Source organism: Felis catus, chromosome D4 (assembly GCF_018350175.1).
Source record: "Felis catus isolate Fca126 chromosome D4, F.catus_Fca126_mat1.0, whole genome shotgun sequence".
Taxonomy (NCBI): Eukaryota; Metazoa; Chordata; class Mammalia; order Carnivora; family Felidae; genus Felis; species Felis catus.
In genome coordinates, this window is record NC_058380.1 from 57,409,285 (window position 1) to 57,415,070 (window position 5,786).

General features: G+C 51.6%; 1 protein-coding gene across 6 annotated transcripts in view; it reads right to left on the bottom strand.

Annotated features, from left to right (window-relative positions):
* The window catches only part of TLN1 (talin 1), a 31,546-nt gene extending 26,054 nt beyond the window's left edge, over nt 1-5,492 (bottom strand). For 3 of the 6 annotated variants that reach the window (XM_011288561.3, XM_019816170.2, XM_019816168.2), the window contains exon 1: nt 5,322-5,477. The gene's annotated coding sequence lies outside the window, so the exon portion shown is untranslated. Of the gene's footprint in view, nt 1-877; nt 1,199-5,321 lie in introns of those variants that run through there. The other 3 variants (XM_019816169.2, XM_045042892.1, XM_045042891.1) reach the window with 3 other exon arrangements.
* Nucleotides 5,493-5,786: the final 294 nt, after the last annotated feature.

Below are 5,786 nucleotides of genomic sequence, written 5' to 3' on the forward strand. Positions count from 1 at the left end.
AGATAGAATTATGATTCTCTAATCCAGAGGGATCTCAGAAATTACCTAGTCAACTCCCCAATTTTGCAGAATGGATATCAGACCATGGTGGGGCAGGTGGGGTAGTTTCAAGGCAGGTCAGACAGAGAGCCCTGTCCCTCTAACTCAGTCCTTGCTCCAAGTCACCAAGTTAATACCCAGTCCTCACCACAACTCTCATGCTCTCTGGTTTTCAGCAAGTCCTCCTCATACTCTGCTCTCCATCTCACTGCCTCCCTTGATGGTATTTTCAGTGTAGCTTGTGATATCAGTCCCATGCTCACCTCCCCCACTCTCCTGGCACCACCTCTCAGCAGGCTGGAGGAACCCCTGCAGGTGGCACCCAGTGCACAAGAGGACCAGTCTGCCTGGCAGCTGATGATGTGACCCAGTTTGGTACGGGGATTGGTTCCTCTCAACTAAGAGAATGAGCAAATCCGGGCTGCCGATCCCCCCGCCCCGGCAAACTGCTGGCCCCAGGCGGGGAAAAGTGGAAAAGCTGGGCTCCGGGGAAGGTTGAAAACAAGAGGTGGAGGTGCTGGGATACAGCAGCCAGCTGAGAACCAGGAAAAGGGAAGAGAGATGTATTTGGAGAATAAAGAGGTTAGGAAGGATGAGGTGAAGGGGACTGGAAATCTAGGTAGAAACAGGAGGCAGGCAGATGTGGGAAAGGTGTGGATCAGGGAATCTGATAGACATTTCTGACCTTATAAACAGTCCAGAGTCTCACAAGAGAAGAAACCACAGCTCACTCTCTGTTTTTATTTCCAAACAAGATAGGACCATTCCAGTCTCCCAAGTTCCAGCTCGCTGCCCACCTCCCCATTCCTCGGCCACCTCTCCCAGTAGCTTGACAGACCTGGCTGTGGGGTTGCTGGAGGGCTGGAGAGTCAGTGAAGTAGAGCAGTCAGAGGAGCTGAGGGCAGGACTGAAAGGACCCTCTACCCTAACCTGAAATTGCATGTCTCCCCCATTTCCTCCGGACATGGACGCCCCCATCTTCTTCACGGAAACCTCTGGTGACACCCCGATAAGGGAGATGAGTCATGCCTACCCTTATTCCCAGGCTGGTACTGAGTGGACACCCATACAGCTACCAGAGGGTGAGGGAGGAAAGGGAATTAAAGAGTGAACTGGAGGTGATGAGGGCAAAGAACAAGGCCCTTGGAAGCATGGGGAGAAGCTATCCAGTTCCTGCTCTGGCCTGAGAACTTTGCTCCCGTTTCCATCATGTTTTATGGAACAGCAACAATGCCCCCCATACCCCCCTCCCAGGGAGCTCCTCCTCCCTCAAGACATTCCTGAGATGCATTCCAGAGGAGTTGGGCAATTGGGGGGGGGGGAATGGAGGACAAGAGGTCAAATCCCAGCAAGGAATGGAATGTCAATGTACGGGGCGGGTGGGGGGGGTGGTGGTAAAGAATCGGGGGTACACGGAGATATAGTCAGAGCAGATACCCACAAGGGGAGCTGCAGGAAGACAGGGAGCTATAGAGAAGTACAAGGGAGAGAGAAAGCTGAAGACAAAGTCAGAACGTATGAGGGTTGGGGGAGTAACACTCACTCTGTTACCAAATTTGGCCTCTGAGTCCGCAACCGCGGTGGAGGGGGGGAGGACTGTGGGTGAGACTGACATATCCGGCCTCAGGCTGCTGGAGGCTCATTTAGGGCTGGACTGGGCAGCTGAAGGGCTGGACCTGATCTCCCTCACCATAGCCCCCTCACCACCTACACCCTACCCATGCATTTTCACCCTCCCTAACTGCACCCCAGCCTATGCACAGAGCTCTTTTTCACAAAGCTACTTACACTGTCTCCACACACATTATCTCAAACATGCAGTCCCTACACAGACCCTATCACAACCACGTTATCTTCCCGTAAAGACCCCATCCCACTCACATAGCTTCCCCACAAACACACCTCTATCGGTAAGTGAACAACTTGCCCCAACATCTCCCATTACACATTCTCCCTCCATTCATCCAACAAGCATTTCTGAGGGTCTGCTGTAGAAAAGGCTCTGGCCTAAACTCTCACTGACTGGGAAGCAAGAAGAGTAAGCCTTAGCCTTCGCTTTCAAGGGGCTCCCAGTTAGTTGAGTGGATAAGCTAAATATAGAATTATAATACAAAGCAGGATGTGGTAAGAGTCCAGAGATGCGTCCTCAGGGAGAGATCCCTTTAGGTCAGAGAAAAGGGACCAAAAAGTCTCTGTGAAAAGTGTCATTTGAAGTTAGGACTTTATTAAAGGTAATAAAAAAATCATAATGATCTTTTATTGACCATTATGTCACTTTCCTCGTATACATGATTTCATTTAATCCTTATAACAACTCGGCAAGGTAGGTATCATTATTTCCATTTTTACAGATTAGGAAATTGAGGTGCAAAGATGTTAAATACTTGTTCAAGGAACTTCTCCAAAGTCATACAGCTTATTAAGTTGTGAAGCCAGGATCTGAATCCACATGCTTCTCTGACTCCGAAGCCCAAGCTCTCTATGCCAGCCGGAGGTGAGTCAGGGCTAGCATTCCAGGCAGAGAGAATAGCATAAGCAAAGATGGAGAAGCAGCTAATCGCAGAGGAGCATTCAGGGAACTGAGCAGGCAGGCTGGTTAAAGCACAGGGTACCTGCAAGGGAGCAGTGATGGGGAAGTCAGGGTTAGTGTGGAAAGGGAAGGAGAGGACTAGAGAGAAAGGAGTATTTTACCTACTGAAGGGCAACAGGAGGTCAAGGGAGGCTTTGAGCACAGAAGGGACATAACCAGAACTGGATTTTGGAAAATAACTCTAGCAGTTACCTTGGAGATTGGTCAGAAAGACACCGTATTAGCACAAGTGAGAGGCGTTGTCAGTAGTTAGAATGGTAGAGAGGAGGATGTTGGTCAATTGTAGTTTTAAGAGGACCCAATGACAATCTGTCCTGTCAACCTTCAGGGACCAGAGCCCGAAGTTACACTGGGGTCCCATAGCTTCTATCACCAGTAGCCTTTCAGTGACTGGGGTGGCTTGAGTTTGGGTAAGGAGTTGGGAAGGGAAGAAGGAAAGGGTTGGTCGATCTAGGTATATGAAGATGAGGCTCTGGGGCACAGGGGATGGGGAGGTGGTTAGCACCAGGCATGGGCAGAAAGGATGAGGTTAGTGACTGTATTGGACTAGAAATGGGGAATACAAGGTGTAGAGAAAGGCTGGGGAAGCTGGTGATAGGAAAAATACATATATGACCAGTCACTGGATCCGGCTAGGGGAAGGGGAAAAATGATTGTAAGTCAGGGAATGAAAGAATGAGGTCAGAGGCCAGAGCAAGAAACAGGAGGCTGAGAAGAGGTGGGGCTGTGGTCAGTGGCTAAATAAGGCTGAGATGGGGGGAGAGCAAAGGGACACCAGCAATGTCTAAGCAAAGCTGGGGTTAGTAGGGGGTGGGGTGGGTATAGGGCACAGCCAGTGGCTGGGTCACGCTGGGTAGGGTATAGTGCTGTGGTCAGTGGCAGGGTCAGGCTGGGAGTGAAATGGAGGTGTGGTCAGTGGCCTGGCTGGGCGTGAGATCAACAAGACCCAGTTTCCTCTTTGGGTCTCGTTTCCTCTTTTCTGTTTGGGGAGTGGGGGAAGGGGATCTACAACTGGACCAAGAAATTAAGGAGGCTTAGAACCAGGGGTTGGCACATAGCAGGGCCTGGGAGTACTGGATAGTTATATTGGGCTGGGGGTGGGGTATTAGATGACCACGAGGTATGCAGGTAGGTGAGTGAGTGAAAATGTGGAAGAGTGTTTTAAGAGGATGGGAAAGCTCAGATTTGGGAAAGGGAAAAATATGGTAGGATGTGAAGATTCAGGGGTAGGAAGGGAGGCAGAATGGCAGCTGGGAACCGGTGGTAAGATGAACAACATGGGAAAATTACCGGTGAGGGGAGAATTCTGTATGCAGGATTGTGCTTGCAGAAAGGGGGTACGCAGGGAGGTGTGAACTGCAGGGCCAGGGAGGAGAGCTGGAGAGAGGACTTAATAACTAGAGAATGAGGGATCTGGGAGGCAGTGGGGCTGAACTGTCAGAGGATTCAGTCATCTCTTTCTTCCATGGCAGCAGTGTGTCCTTGGTGGGCTGCCCCTTAATCATAGCCCCTCCTCCCTAAGCAGTCCTCCTCTTATGACTAGGCCTTGTACATCTCCTGTGTCCCAGTCCCTTTCCCAACTCCTACCTTGTAAACAACATAGTCCAGAAACCCCTGCCCCTCAACTGTGGTGACCACATCAAGAGCCTTGGGTTTAGAGAACAGAATAAAGAAGCTAGAATCTCAGATGCCTGAAATTCTAGCAGAAGCCCAGAACCCTAACCTGAAATTAGTCTGTCATATCTCTGGGCTAAAGGACCTCTGCAACCATGCAGGAATGAGACTTCCCCGCAAAACAAGAGTGCCTACGTACTGCCAATCTCTTAAATTTTATCTATCTGAGGTCAACTACCCTGACCTCAACCATAACTCCCCTAAAACTAATCCTAATTCCTAACATTAACCCTGACCTTAATTTGTTTCCTGTTCCCAATACTGGCTTTGACATTCATCCCTTTCCTAGCAGACACCCATATCCAATCATTGATCCCTAACATTGATCTAATTTTTACCACTAGCACCAAATTCCCTGACTTTAACCCTAAATGTTGATCCCTAAGCCTAAAACTCCTTTGTCACTTGATTCCTGACCCATCCCCTTCGCTATTTACCCCGGTACTGTCCTAATGTTTTCTAACCTCTAAAACTAGATTCCTAATTTAATTCCTGTGCTGACCCTTAACCTGGCCCTGAACCCTAACTTTGACTTAGGTTCGCTAGAAAACAAAAATAATGACCTAATCCAAACTTTACGTACATAAAACGGACCTGACTCAGGCCAGTAACTCTAAATTTTAACTCCACCATTATATCTCCTAAAGCCAACCTTGATTCCTAAACCCAACTCCACCTAATCCCAAACTCACCAGAAGCTCCCTCCCTACCCCTATACCCGCTATCAGCTAACCTCAAAGCCGATCCCCGCCCTGCGCCTCACTGCCACCCCACTCGTCACCCTCCCCAAAACTTTCCCCAGACAGAGGACTGATCCCAGGAAGGGCCTGGCACCCTTAACGGCCTACTTAACTCCGATCCCAGGCCGAGATACACTGGACGATGACCACTCCAACAGTACCCGAAACAGGAGACGCAGGAGAAGTCAAAGGCCCCGCCCGCCCTCCCGCCCGCTCGCTTCCCGGGCCTGGCCTCGCGACCCCACCCTGAGACTCGGGCTCGGCCCGGTCCGGCCTACCTGCGCTGCCCGGCTTGTGCCCCGCCCGCCGGCCCGCTAACCCGCTCGTTCTCCGGGTGGCAATCGGGCTCCGGCCTCGCCCTCCCTTCGACACTCTCGCGGCCACTTCCGTCCCCGAAACGTCCCCCACCCGCGGGCGGCGCCCTGGGCCCGCGCTCTATGGTTGCGGGGACTGCAGGAAGCTGCTCTGGCCCCAGCTCTCGATGCTCGGGAGCGGGCGAAGAGAGGAGCTTCCTGCCCCTCCCCGGCAGGAAGCAAGGGTGCGGCGCAATCCGGAGAAAACGTCCGACTGCGCCCGAGTTCCCTTTTAGTCTCTAACCCTTCCTTTTTTCGGCCGGGGGTCAGGGCGGAGCCGGTTCCCCAGAATGCCCGCCCTGAGGGGGGGGGAGGCAGCAGGGACGTCCCCTCTATTTGCATAGCTCCCGGGACGTGGTGCGCAGCTTCTATGCCATTTCCGCGTCAAAG